The following is a 14,974-nucleotide window of genomic DNA, read 5'->3' on the forward strand; positions in this document are numbered from 1 at the left end:
CAGAACAAGTTGGAAAGAGCCAGAGGGGAAGGGTCCGGGGAACAGGCGTATTCCCCAAGTTCATGTCTCCATAGCACACTCCAACTATGCCCTTCCTCCTGGGAGTTCATTCAGCAATGAACTCATCAATGGGCCAGCCCGTGGATGAGGGTGGGGGCCTCACAATACATTCACTTCTCCAAGTGACTTTTAATTTAGTTGACAATCAAGAGTAACAGGCAAAGAATTGCCAGCCCTTCTTTTCTAAGTCTACTGTGAGTCTGTTTCTTCTAAAGAACACATTTGGGACCTCTGATATTGGAGACCACTACCCAGCAGCTCTGAGCAGGATTGAAAATTAAATAATTAAATAATTTCTATGTTTGTCTGTGACTCTATCCTAGGCCTTAGCCCCTTGCCTGGCAATGGGAGCTGATTCATAGTAAGTGAACCTCTATGCATCACTGGTCCTAGCTGAGGACTTGAAGAGACGAAGAAAGCTCGTTCCATCTGCTGCTTCCCCTCCCCTTCTCCCTTCAAATCCAACTAGGTTAAGTTTTAACTTCCTAAAGGCCATAAAACAAAGGCCTGAGGTACTAGCTCCTGACATCCTGGGTCTTCCCTATCCGGTAGCCCCGTCGCAAATTGTGTTAATTGCATCAGATTGTATTAGATTGTACATTCTTCACAGAAATAGCTTCGTTTATATCATAGTAATACCTGTAACTGTAAATGTGTGTCTTCCTTTTCCCCTGGGTAAAAGATTGATATGTTAATCAATGCTCTCTTCTGTAAAGAATTGTAAAATCTTACCCAATTGATATGTTAACCATTGTTGCCCTCTACAAATAGAAAGGTTGTGGTGCTAAAGTAAGGTAATTATGTCAGGAAACTCAGAGATAAAGTCTGCTGACTATGCTAATCAAGATTGGGAAGTATGTCAGAACCAAGCCACACAGGAGCTAGGTGACCTAAAAATAAGCTGTGCAAAACAAGACAGTTAATCAACTCTGACCCACTGGTCGCCCCTCATGATCTGACCAATCACAAATGGACAAATCACCAACTGTTCTGCTCTAACTGCTATGATTGGCTTCTGTAACAATGCTTGCTTGCTTTGCGGTTTTCATCCTTAAAAACACCAGCCTTGCCCCAACTCAGGGTTCTCCGTTTCCACCTGTTTGGAGGACCCCGTGTACACGGAATAATAAAAACCCCATTGTTTTTACATGAGAGCGAGGCCCTTGGAGTCTTCCTCGCGACACCGGTCTAACAGACTGTAGTGGCCTGTGAGGCCAGAGATACTTCAAAGGGCAAGATAAGGCCACAGCTGTGGACACTTGGCTCAAACATTTAAGTAGATACAGACTGCAGCTGCAGGAATTATTCCTACAATCTCACTCCTACCATGTCTTCATGTAAGACAGTTCTACTGAATTGGCCTGATTCATTACTTGGAGACATCCTTGAAGTGACTCCCAAATCCTGCTCATTGCCTGCTAATATCTACCTCCAGCACATACATCATCTGTGTGTATAGAAACCAAGTTTAAACCCTAGTTATCTCCATGTGCTTTTGACTCTAATCCATTTGGCTCTTATTTAATTTTTATTAGTTACTGTTATACTAAGATGCTAAAAATTAAAATAATTGATCAAAAGATAATTAACAAAAATAGTTACTCAAAAAGATAGTTATTAGTAATATTGTCATTCTGTACTGAGCTCATTACCCTAGTAACCAAGCACCAACCCCATAGTTATAAATTAACTGACTGCGTTGTTCTGCTGTTCTGTAATGCGTCATCCCCCCCACCTTAGTGACCTGTGTGCTATGTCAACTTTTGTTCCCCTTGTAAGAGACAAATGATGCAGTGTCAACCATTGTTCCTTTTATGAGAGACAAATGTTTCTGGAATTAGCAGACCAAGGGCTATGAATTGGCTAACCACCCATTGTGAAATGCCTCTTACCTCAAGCAAAGGGGAACAAAGGCCCACCTTATTTCTGTTTCTCATCACTATGTACTTAATGATCAACGAGCTAATCATAAATGAACTATAAAAATCAGTCAAAACTCTCAGTTGCACAGCTTTGCAAATTCCATCTACACTGTGTCGCTGGGCCAGCTAAAATAAAAGCGCTTCTTTTAAAAAAGACATCTTGCCCCGTTTGTCATCTTGGGGTCTTGCCCTGTTTTTCATCATGAGGCCCTGTTTTTTAAATAGAGTACAACAGTTACATGTACTAGAGGACCAGACCTATGTTTTGGTTGGTTGTGTACTTCTATGTCACATTCTCTGCATAGTCACTGGGTTTTATTAATTGTGAACATTGCTTTTTCCTATCCCCGTTTATATAACTAACACAGTGTAGACTATCATTCCCTTTTCTTCGAAGATACAAGGCTATATGCTAAGATTCTACTTCCTAAATAAGGATACACACCCAATCTAAGTTGATTTGCGGGACTGACAGCCTACTCTTTATGCATGAAGAAGCCTTTTATTGCTTAGAATATGGATTCTTTGATGACTGCATCCTTTAGGATTCTAGGGGCAAAGAAATGTGCATTAGTTAGAGAAACAGAACTAATTGCTGGTTGCATAAATGTAGAGAGACAGATAAATAGGTAGGTAATTATAAGGAGTTGATTCGTATGATTTAAGGCTTTAATCTACTTTCTGAAGCCCTGAGAACCAGTAGAGCTGATGCTAGTCATTTTTAGTCCAAATCCATGAGATTTATCAAGAGCTGATCAGGCTACCAACCTTATGGATGAGCTTATGGAAAATGATTAAATAAAGGAGACAATGCAATATGGTTTGTAGAGATCCAGGAAGGTCAGAGCTCTCTTGGAGCTAAGATAATGACTTCTCTAGATGTTTAATATTTATTGGATCCTTAATATATCAGGAAGGGGGTTTAACAAAGTGGAGGGTACATCTGAGGCCAAAGGTGCATGAATATGACAGACTTTGAGAAGTTAGAACAAAGACCTTCTAAGCAGTATCTCTTGCTAATTGAAAGTATTGTCATCTCTAAGTTCGGCAGTTAGGCCCTTTTAATTCTGAGTAGTGTCCTTAGCTGCCAGAGTTATCTTGCTTTCAAAGATTGTGACTATGAGCTTTCCCAAGACAGTTAGAGAGCACTGTGGCCTGCAATTTAACCCTTACACAGACCAATTCCCAACAACACTGATGTTGAGGCTCAAATCCAGTCAAACAGAGAGGATTTTTTTCTTCTCCAGTGTTTAGTGTTATTCACCCAGCACACCCTAGCTTAGTGGACTAGAGCAGTGGAGTAAGAGTTCTTAAGGAGAACAGGTCTAGAACTTGACTCTACTAAGGCAATTGTCTTCAAGAAAAAATAAGTTTAACATATTTCAATGTATATGTGTCATTTTATGCAAATTGTTTACAGATGAGTCTTTACATTGATAAGCATCAGATATACCACTTATAGCCTGTCACTGGGGTAAAAGGGTTTATGCATTTTTGGGGGAGTACAATAACATGTCTAGGGGCATATCTAGTTCCATGGATATGTAGACACCTCTAGCTGCTAGGTCTTCCTTCAACTTCTTGAACATATTCAATCTTTATTCTTGAGTTAGTTGTTGCTTTCTTGTATACTATTAAATTAAGTGGATATTTAAATGATCTTCAGATTTTTTGAGAAAGAACCAATGACCATTTTCACCTTAATGAAGTTTACGTGCATTTGGTCAGTGACTGAAGAAGATGACTGTGTTTTACTGTGTAAGATCTTTAAATGGTGAATAGAATGCTTGACTTGTGACTAAAAACAAGAAAACTAAAAATTCTTCCCAGTTTCACTATCCCATTACTAAGTGATCTTGTTCAAGTCACTGAACTCTGAACCTCTAGGGCCTTCATATAAAACAAGAGGGGTGAGTTTCTTGTTACTGTGTGGGATTTTTTTTTTTTTTTTTTGGTCTTTTTGAGACAGTCTCTCACTAATTGGTTCAGGTTGGCCCTGAACTCATTTTGTAGCCCAGGCTGGTCTCAGACTCACAACAATCCTCCTGCCTCAACCTCTGAAGTGCTGAGATTACAGACATGCACCACCACACCCAGTTTGAGTGGCAGTTTTTACACTGGAGCTTTTCATATAAACATATGATGGAGGTAAGATTTAATGAGATATGGCTAGCTAGGAAATAGTGACTTGGAATGATTCTGGTCACCTTCAGGATTTAAAAAAATAAATTACAGAATATAATATAATTTAAATTGTAGTTGGAAAGTGAACACTTTTTAGTGTAAATTTGTCCTGTGTAATATTTTAGATACACTTGCCTTAAAAATGGTTCACCAATGTTTTGAATTTAACATTTGACTTGGTATCCTGCACTTTACCTGGAAGTCCCACAGATTAGCAGATGACCTACTTTTGTCTCAACAAGTTGGGTTAGACAAATAGGGCATCACTTCATCTAGACAGAGTCTGGATAGTTTGCTGGTAACTGTGCAGCATGGGGTGGGAAATGTATCACTTTTTCTTTTTTTACTGTGGTTGTAATATCACATCTATAATTAAAAAAAACCTGTGTGATATTTTTGAAGTGATTTAAGAAATCACCAGGTTAATCTGTAAAAAGATGTGAAGTCTAATGGAGTTGTACATAGGAAAGATGAGTTACTAGAAGAAAAAAGGTAAAAGAAAATCAGTATCAGATTCTTATTTTGAAAGTAAAATGCAAAAATTTATTCTTATTTGTGAATTAAGTTAAATAATCTAGCAGTATGTATATTAAAATTGAAAACAGAAGAATTTCTATTAATAGAGAAATTTTATAGTTCTTATGAGTATTAAGTGTAACATTTAATTAGGGTACTATCTTCAGTATTCTCTTGCTCTTCAGCTGCTTACAGAAATAATGGTCATGCACTTTTACAGATGATTGTTGTCTGGCTTCTTTTATTAATATAATGATCTAGTAGATAAACTCTATGAACTAGGCAACTAGATAGCATGAGCAATGCAGAGCGTTTTGCAAATGTGAAATTCTTATTGTCACTCCACTGGCATTATTATTAAGTGCAAGTAAGAGGTACCCCATCTCTTGACCTGTGTGGTTAAAACAGTCTTAAACCATACCCAGGGGGCATATTTATGCTGCTAGACCACATGCTAAAAGATCAGCACATGTTTGATTTTTGGATTTAAAATCAATATGCTCATTTAAGATGAATATAGTTCACATTTCTTTGAAAATGAAGCACATATGAGGTACAAACAAATACATAACAAATACTCATTTGTGAGATGACTTCATTTTTTGCTTATTAAAAATTCCTATAATGTTAATGAGAGGAAGGAAACATGCTAAGAGAAAATCATGATGCAGTAGTCATGCTAATAAATGAATCAAATGCAGGATCCTGAACATCTACATTGAATGGTACATAACCTAAGGTAAGGCATATAGCAGAAAGATTTCCTGAAAGCAATAATATCTTATCTGAACTTACATATATATGTATATATATGTTTTGTTTTGTTTTGTACTGGGAATCAAACTCATGACCTCACGCTTGCCAGGCAGGCGCTATGCCACTGAACCATATCCCTGACCCCAGTAGTATCTAAATTGACACTAAGGAAAATAGTATGAGATTAAACAGAGAAAGATGGCAGAAAGGCATGACCAGTTTACTCTGAGTTATGAATGTGTGCTAAAGATTGAAATAAAAAAGGGTATGGCATTTTGATGTGATTGTAAAGGGTTTAGTTTGACTGGAACTGTTGGAGAAAGTTATAAGTGACAAAGGACCAGAGGTAGGGCGGGCAGGGATGGGACTATGATGCTCTTGGATGTCACGCTCGGGAAGCTAGAAATTTCTGAGTAATGTGGGGAGGTATCAGAGTATTATAAAAGAGATTTATATTTCAAAATGATCACTCAACTGTGGTGTGTAGTTTGGAAGACGGATCACATAGGAAGCTGGGAGACAAGCTCAAAGCTGTAATGGTAATCTAGGTGAATGATGATAGTGATGTGAATTAGGAAAGCAGTGGGCCTAGAGAAAAGCTGTGTATAGATACATGCATACAAGTACACATACACACACACATACATGCATACATGCATACATACATGTTTTTGGCTTAGAAACTGTAGGAATTTAGGATGTCATTTACTACACCAGAGAAATTCACAGAGAGTCAAGTGAAAATAAAAGATGAGTTTGCCACAAGTGAGAGGGATATGTGCTGAATTATGCTTTTATCATATAAATTTCAGAATTTTATTGCATGTCTTAGTTGAAAAATCCCACAGCAGTTGTTTGTAAAGGTTTGAGTTTTAGCATAGGACTCTGGGCTATAATTCTGGAGAATTTTAGCATACAGATCATAAATGTCATACAAGTGGACTCCATGATTTATATCTATATATCCCCAGAAAGCCTCTTGCACTCTTAGGCGGACACCAGAGTCCTGAGACTTATTAGTGGGTTAGTCTACTGATGACTTTAAGCTGTGCTTTAGAAGGTGAAACCTGGTTGGAAGAGACAGGTCACTGGGACTGTGGCCTGGAAGTTTCTACCGTCCTCCTCCTTTGATCTCTTTCTGCTTCCTGATCGCTGTACCATGAACTGCTCCACCTCTGCCATGCCACCTGCTATGCTGACCTGCCTCTCAGCAACTGCAGACTGAAACCTCTACAAACAGTGAGCTCACATAAACTTTTTCTTCTTTAGGTTAGTTGCAGGTGTTGGGAACAGTGTCTCAGTGACAAGGAAATAACAAAGGTAAAACTAAACCATGCTGGGAAAATGTGTAATGTGGAAGAGAAGCAGAATGAGGGTGGAGCCTCTGATTGCCTGCCTTAAAGAGACTGGCTGAGTGGCCTGACTGGAGACCAGGACAGAGCATGGAATATTTTGTTTGTTTTGAGACGGGGTCACACTATGCAGATCATGCTCACGTTGAGCTCGCTTTGTAGCCCAGGCTGGTTTCTAACTGGCAACCCTCCCTAGTGCTGGGATTACAGACATGAGCATGCCTGACTCTACCATGGGATATTCTGAAGGGATTAGGAGAGTGTACGCATACAAGATAAGAGACAGTTTTAGAGAAGGGAAAAAAGTAAAAAATATCACATGGACTCAAAAGATCAGAATCATTTATTAGATTCATTAAAAAGAGATCATTGGTGACACGGCAAAGGTAGTTTTGGTAATTTGGGCACAAAGTGAGATGTAAGAAATTGAGAAATGTGTGAGAGTAAGTGGGAATAAATAGAATATGAAAGATTGGGAAACTTCAGCTTAACATGGCTACTTCTTGGGTAGGGTGAGTGTGAGTGAGAGGAAAACTGCCAGAAGAGAAGGAGTATTGCAGATGAAAGAGGAGGAGCGCCTGGGGGTGGGAGCTGGTGCGCTAAGGAACGGGCCCAGAGGCCAAGTCTCATCCTGGGGACCTAGTGTTAGCCTTGGGGAAAGAGGGGCGCTTGGCAATGAGGAGAGCCCAAAAGCTCTCTGGGTGTCTTTCTGTAGAAAAGTAGGTCCAGATTGGAAAGCGGCAGGAGATGGGTTAGGAACTGTGGGTGGAGGGGGAACAGCTGAAATCGCCAGCCTAAGAATGGGCGGTAGAGCTGCCCAGCGAAGCAGTGGCTCGCCAGGAAGTTGTGAGTACCCGGCTGATGTGCTGTCATTTAGACTTGAATTGATCCAAGAAGTTAGCTGCTTTCCTCCATCCCAGTGCAGAAGCACTGATGTGGAGGCTAAGCAAGCCAGGCTGGAGTGTGCCACGCAGTACGACCCCTGTCCGGAGAGGCAGTGGAGAGGACACGGAGAAGCAAAACTTCACCCTTTTACTAAAGACGGGAGAATTGAGGCCTGAAGATCAGGAACGCAGAATTAGAAAGGCATAGAAAGAAGAAGAATGCACATCTTGAAATCAGATGACCTTGAAATAAGATTAATTTTGGTTCTCCAAAAGTCAGGTTTCGCCAAGATTTTCTTACGAAGTTTGAAAAACTGGAAATGAATTCAACTGTCATAACTCATCATATGGAAACCACTCTATGACTGTAATGCAATATTATATGAAAACAAAATTGCAACAGTGTCCGGAAGAACTTTTCTAGGATGTAGCATTTTCACAAGGAAGAGGCACATATTACAAACAATAGGAAGTGGATTTTTAAATTTTTAACAAAATAACTATTGAAAGTCAGAAGGCAAATTGTAAACATTCATGTGTCATTTGTAAACTCTGTATTATTTGTGATCATAAATATTTATTATTTATGTATTATTGTGATCATAAATATTTATTAGGATCTATGAAGTGGGAAAAATAGGGCAACATAAGTATATATGGCTTAAGAAACATAAGTATATATGGCGTAAGAAAAATACACATTCACAAAATTTTAAAAATATAATATTTATAGCATTTCATAATTAAAGCAGTTTCATTGAAGTCAAAATGGAAATATTTCAGGGTTAAAAGCAACATATTTTGGAAATATTATTATAAAATAGAAACAAATTATTCTGTGGAGTGTATATAAATACTATTAAATTTCTTGGTACAAGAATAGTACAGTAGTCTCAATTAATGCTTGTAATTAATTTTATCATAATATTTAAAAATGATATAAAAGAATATCAGAGGATCTATAGTTGCATAAATCTCAGATTATCAGTAACTTCTTACTAGTGAGCTGCTGTGTACTAGTGAAGTTAATTATTTTGCATATTGCAGAAAAAGTTATTCCATACATTTAGAATGCCTCTTAGACAATAAAGTGCAAAACCCACCTTAGTAGCATTGAAATTATATATATATATATATATATATATATATATAGATAGATAGATAGATACAGATGGCTGAATTATATTTTAATCCAAATTGCTATTTATACCACTTGAAATTCCATGTTTTAAAATGGCTTAATTTCATATTGGGCAATTTTGTTTCATAAATGCTTTAATGTTTACAGAACCACCAGAACCCTACAAATATGATCATATGTCCAGAATAGTTAAGTAAAAAAAAACATATGAAGGAGTAGAAGAGCATATGCTTGTGGTTGATGTATGTGGCAGTCAATCTTGTCAGCTTGGCTGGATTAAGAAACACTTGGAGCGGTGACTGGAGTCCATGTCTGGATGCACTACCAGAAAGTGGCACAGTTAAAGGAAGTAGTTCTCTGGGGCCACCCCTTCGAGGGTCTGTCTTGTCCTCAGCTTTTCCTCTCTGGCCTTTTTCTTCTGACTCCATTCCTGGTTGCATGAAGTGGCCATCTTTTCATGTCCTTCCACCATGATGTTCCCATTGTGGAGTCAGCCATGGAGCGGGACTTCTGAAATCACAAGTCAAAATGAACCTTTCCTTTTGAAAGTCATTTTTCTAGGTTTAGTCACAGTCATGAAATACTGAATAAAGCTGTGTCTTATTCCATGAATAACTCTCTAAGAGCTTTGACGTTCCCCAAATATCTCTTGTTCTGCTGTGATATGCTTTCTGTTGATACAGTTACAATCTGTATCACAGTAGACACTATAGACAGTTTTCTGGGTGTGGTAATCCCCTTTCCATTACGAAGACAAAATAACCTGACTTCCATGATTTAAAGATATTGGGGACCTGGCCAAGACTTCCAACTGCCAGTATGAGGGTATAGCAAAGGATAAAACAGAGACAAATTTAGTAATGCATTATGGGGGGCTGGGAGATCAATGGGCAGCGACAAGATACTCCAAATCAGCCACTTTTTATTGGCTGTTTATTGGGTGTATACAATGTAAGAAGGGCCAGTGGAAGATTCTAGGTTGGCAGAAGATTCTGAGGTCATTACTCAGCAGACAATGGATAATCCTGGGATGTCTCAAAAGGGCACAGATAATTTTGTGCTAGGAAGGATTTTGTCCTGGAGTCTTCTTTTTAATCCTAGTAGTGCAGTCCATAGTTGACTGGATCCAAGAATCAAACCTCATAATGTAAGAATATGGTGGGAGAAGGCTGTTCGATTTCTGACAACTAGAAAGCAGAGAGAAAAGAGAGGAGCCAGGGACAAGAATATATCCTTCCAGGTCATGCCTCTAGTAATCCACCTCTGACCAGGACCCACCTGAAAACCTTTGGATCTAAACACTTACATTGAGTTATGGTAAGAATACAGGGACCTTGTCTTTTGGAGCCCACTGATAAAATTCTATCAGGAGTGATAGAGCCTATAGGTCCTTAGCACGCTTTCATAAGCCTTCATTTCACATGGACTCATCTTTCTTGAGTATAGAAAAGACAGGAGGTGATAGAATATGTATTAGCTTTCCCATTACAGTTGCCAAATACTCAACACTCACAATTTAAGGGAGGAGAGGTTTAATTTAGTTCACAATCTTGGAAATTTGGTCCTTGGTCAGGTGGGTCCAAGGCAGAAACACGTGTTGGAAAGGGGTAGTTAAGGAAGCAGAGGGAAAGGATACTAGAGAGGCATGGGCTAGGGCCTCCAGGACTCACCTAGACACACTTGGGAGCATGCTCTATGAATTGGCTAGGGATTTCTTAATCCAATGAAGTTGACAAATAGGACTAATGGTCATAGAAGGGAGCAAGAATTTATATTTCTTTTATAGAGGGATGAAATATTGGCAGACCTGGGTAAGAAATATTTAAGAGGGGAAACATGGAAAACAGAAAAGTGATGAAATTTAATTTGACCTATTTTATAGTTTTGCTTAAAATTAGTTCTTATGCTTTTATGCATTAGGGAAAAATAATGTAAAATCCTAAAGGTCAAACATGACTTAGTATTTTTTAGGCTTTAGAGTTTACTGGTTTGGGCTGCATAATAACATAAACTCCACATAAAGATTCTGAAGTTTAAATTAAATGACTTACCCAAAGTCTTATGGATCCAGTATGGGAATTTAAACTCACGTTTTCTGACTCTCCATAAAGTCCTCTAAAAGAAATTCTTGTTATAAGAGTCAAGTTATAACAAAAATTACAAATAGTAAATTCATGTAATTTTCCCTGTTTATTTTTCTTTCTTAAGCCTCCCAATCTTGGGGTTAGTTCCACATTATTTAGCATATTGTCTTTGCAAGTGCTATTTTAAATTGAGACAGAGACACAGACAGAGAGGGAAGAGAAACAGCAAACTTTCTGGCAAAACCCTTAGAAATTCATATGAACCCCTTTTCAGTTACACATAGACTTTTACTTTTTATTCTAAGTAACGGATTTCTAGGGTGCAAAGCCTGTATTTTATTCTTAGCTTTGCCACTGAGTCATTCTCTGCTGTTGGACACCTCACTTAACATGCTGTAACCTAGTAAGATTTTCATTTCTCAAAACTAGATTATGTTTGGAAACAGAAAACTTCAGTTTCCCTTGTCGTGATGTTTCTCTGTGTTCTCAGAGTACTTGAGATCCTGGGTGTCCTGCTGTGACTTGTTCAAGCATAATTTGTAACAGAAATAAGACTGAAAGCTTTTTGGATTTGGTCTGAGGAGCTCTTCTGCAGATTTCTTTGTAGCTGAAGAATGGCTAACCCATCGTTTTCTTTTCTATCACCTTGTGTTGGTTCATCCCACAGCAAGGTATATGCAACACCACTGTGCTCAGCGAGGCAGTAACACTGACTTTCTATGCAGCAAAGAAAACTTGACTGACAATCTTTACCTGAAATTTGCTCCATAAGTGACAAAGGGAGTAAACTATAGTTTTTCATTTTTGTGATTTTTAAATAATTCAGAATCTTTTATGGCTGTTTCCCTATTCATAGCGTTTATGCCTTGTGACTAGGCTTTTTGCCTTTTCCTTTATATCTACAGAATATCTGCACTTAGATAACTGCACTCTGAAAAGCTGTACCAACTAAAACCACAATGATTGGTCTTTAAATTTGATTCTTTTAAGGTTTCTTTTGGATTCCTTATGGACTTCTCAACCTAGTTAGTTATCATTGGGTTTTTATTCTACTGATATTAATTGATGTTTTGTTTTGAAATAAATTTTATTGTTATTTGAATATCCAATAAAAGTTTTATTTTGTTGGAATACATGAATGATTCATTAATGGACTGAGCGGTTATAACATGATTGTAGCTTAAAAGCACGTTTAAAGGTAAGTATTTCAGTTTTATTTCTATGGAAATATTTTGAAATAAGGAAGTATTTTGAAACAAAGTACTAATAAACTAGCTGAAGAAATATTACTTTTATATTAAGTATTAATGAAAGTTGAAAGTTATATTCATGGAAGAGCTGTCACTAAACAGTATGTGATTAACTGCCAAATAAGGGTTTATAGGAAATAAAACATTATTAGCTGAAATATAGAGAATGCATAAGTCAAAGACATGCGTCTTGAACTAGACTTCAAATATTTATGTGGACATTTGTTAGGAATCTAGATATATGGGAGCCATTCAAGTATGTGGGACAACATGAATAAAGGAAAGAAGTGACAAAAAAGTGGATGAGCATAAACACAACGCTTCTTAGAGAGGAAAGCCTCTCCAGGTTGCTTTGAGAGGATGAACTATGATAGCAAACCAGAAGTTAGGAACAACAAGCCTAAAACAGTTTTATGGAAGAGGAATTGCATGATAAAAATATCATTAAGGGAGGGAATGTAATTTTTTTAAAAAATGAGATAACTAGATAGGAGAGATCCATGGAAAGAGATCAGTTCTGAGGAAGTTTCAGAACGCATGTAATAAAGTTAAAATACACAGAAAACCAGGGAAGATAGGAACATATATTTAATTATCTGGATGTTAAGAAAAGTATCATATAGCAACGCTTCCTAAATACATTCGAGTAAAATAGATGAAAGGACTCTAAATATATCTAAAACAGTGGCAAGTAATTTGTTTAAATACAAACTGATCCTTACCAAGCACTTATTTTTGTCATTGTGGTAGGCAGCTTCTAGGATTGTGCCTGGTGATCCCTGCCTTCTGGCACGCTGTGGTCCTTTTTTCTTGTGTGTGAGCTGAAAATAATGACTCTGCTAATGAATACATTTATGGCAAAAGTAATGGGATGTGACTTTCCAGAATAAATTACACAGAAACTGTGGCTTGCATCTCATCCTCTTTTATGCTTTTGTTGGTTTGCTCTTAGGGAAACCAGCTGTCATGGGGTAGAAAATCCATGGGTCAAGGAACTGATGACTAGTAGACAACAATGACTTCAGCAAGCAATTGAGTACGAGTGTACCCTCCCCTAGTGCAAAGCTTGGGTCAACACCTTACATGTAGCCTTGTGGAAAGTCCTGAGCAGTGCCACCAGGCGAAGCCATGCTAGGATTCCTGACCCCGCAGAAACTGCAGTGGACAACTGACACACGTCTCTTTTTACTTTTATTTTATTATCTCTTTTTACTTTTATTGGTCTTGGTTAAAGATTCAAGGAATACACTGAGTCCTTCACCTACTAATCTGTTGTTAGACTGAGCCCCTTGCATTTTCACAATGCATGCTGAGAAATTTAGTGACCTTGTGGATTCTTTCATCTTTGACCCTTCCCCCTGACTCTCAATTGCTGGGTATCATGCTATATTCTACTGTCAAAGATATTATTTAGATTTTGTTCTTTCAGTAGAATTACTCCATCCTGTGATCTAGAAATAGAAATAATGATCAGTACATAAAAATTACAGCTATGTAAATATTAAGTGCAAAACTTCATGTCTTCCAAACAAGATGACATGCTACTTCATAAAACTATTGTATTTAAAAAGGCACACTACTAACAGAAATGAGTCAATGTGCTCAAAGTGGGAAGAAAAAAGTACAAAGGAGTATGTATTAGACTTTACAACTGTTGCCATTTATTTCTTTTAATATTTGCACTTCTGAGTTTTGGCTATAGCTTACTATAATCATTTCTGATCAGCAGTGGTAATGATCTCATGGTTACTGCCTGTTCATGTGAAAACTTGATCATGGCTGTTTATAATGTCATTATTTTACTTGAGCAATGCACATTGTTTAGCACATTGAGCTTAACTGCCTTCTAAAGTATCATAAGAAAGAATACTATGATTCAGCAATGATTCAGCAATCATACAAGTAGCTTTGTGTCGAATAAGATAGGGAAAAAAGAATTACATATGCTAAAATGTATATACAAGAAATCTAGAAGCATGACAATAGTATACAAAATTTAAATAAGACAAGTGCCATAGTTTAATTATAAAATTTTCAGCAGTTATATCATCCTATTGACATTTTATTGTCAGTGAAATAATTTCAAAATAGGTATATTATAACCTTTACTTGTCATGGAAATTGTTCAGCTTCTTCATTTTGGTATTTTTTTAAATAAGGCATTTCCTTTTTTCTTGACTTTTGGACAGAACTCTTTAACAGTTTCATTTGCTTTGCTGATTTCTGTGACAGAAGTAGCAAATATTCCACAAAGGTATATGCTCCCATACCTATTTCTCCTTTCTAGAGTAACAGAAATTTCCTCTGGACATAGTTCCAACATTCCTTAGTTATATAAGAAAATGTGACTAGTTTCCATCTATGTGACATATGCAATTTCTGGCTTGTGCATTTAGAATAAAGCTTCTCATTTCTCTTCTCCCTAAGGCTGGTGTCTGGATATGCCAGGGAAGCCACATTTCATAATGCACCCAAGAACAAAAAACAAGGATTGCAAAATAAGGTAAAACAAAACCCCTATCATCACTGAGCCATCTTAACACTGGATCACTTATATTTGCTATTATATGAGAAAAATATTATGTCTAAATTGATTTATTTTGAGGGACATCGTGACTGCTCATCTTAGCAGATGGTAACCTCACACAGATTTGGAAGGTTAACTTGAAAGAACAGATGTGATACTCCAATGTTTAACTTTACATTTAAGTGATTTTTCCAAAGGATAGCGTTATTGAGGAATGATCACCAAATTACATTTCCTGGCAAATTTTTCAAACTCCACTATTGGCTGTAAATAATTTTTAAATTATTTCATATGTGGT

The sequence above is a fragment of the Cavia porcellus genome, unplaced genomic scaffold, assembly GCF_034190915.1.
Source record: "Cavia porcellus strain 051 isolate PalLab524CR breed Dunkin Hartley unplaced genomic scaffold, mCavPor4.1 scaffold_17, whole genome shotgun sequence".
NCBI lineage: Eukaryota > Metazoa > Chordata > Mammalia > Rodentia > Caviidae > Cavia > Cavia porcellus.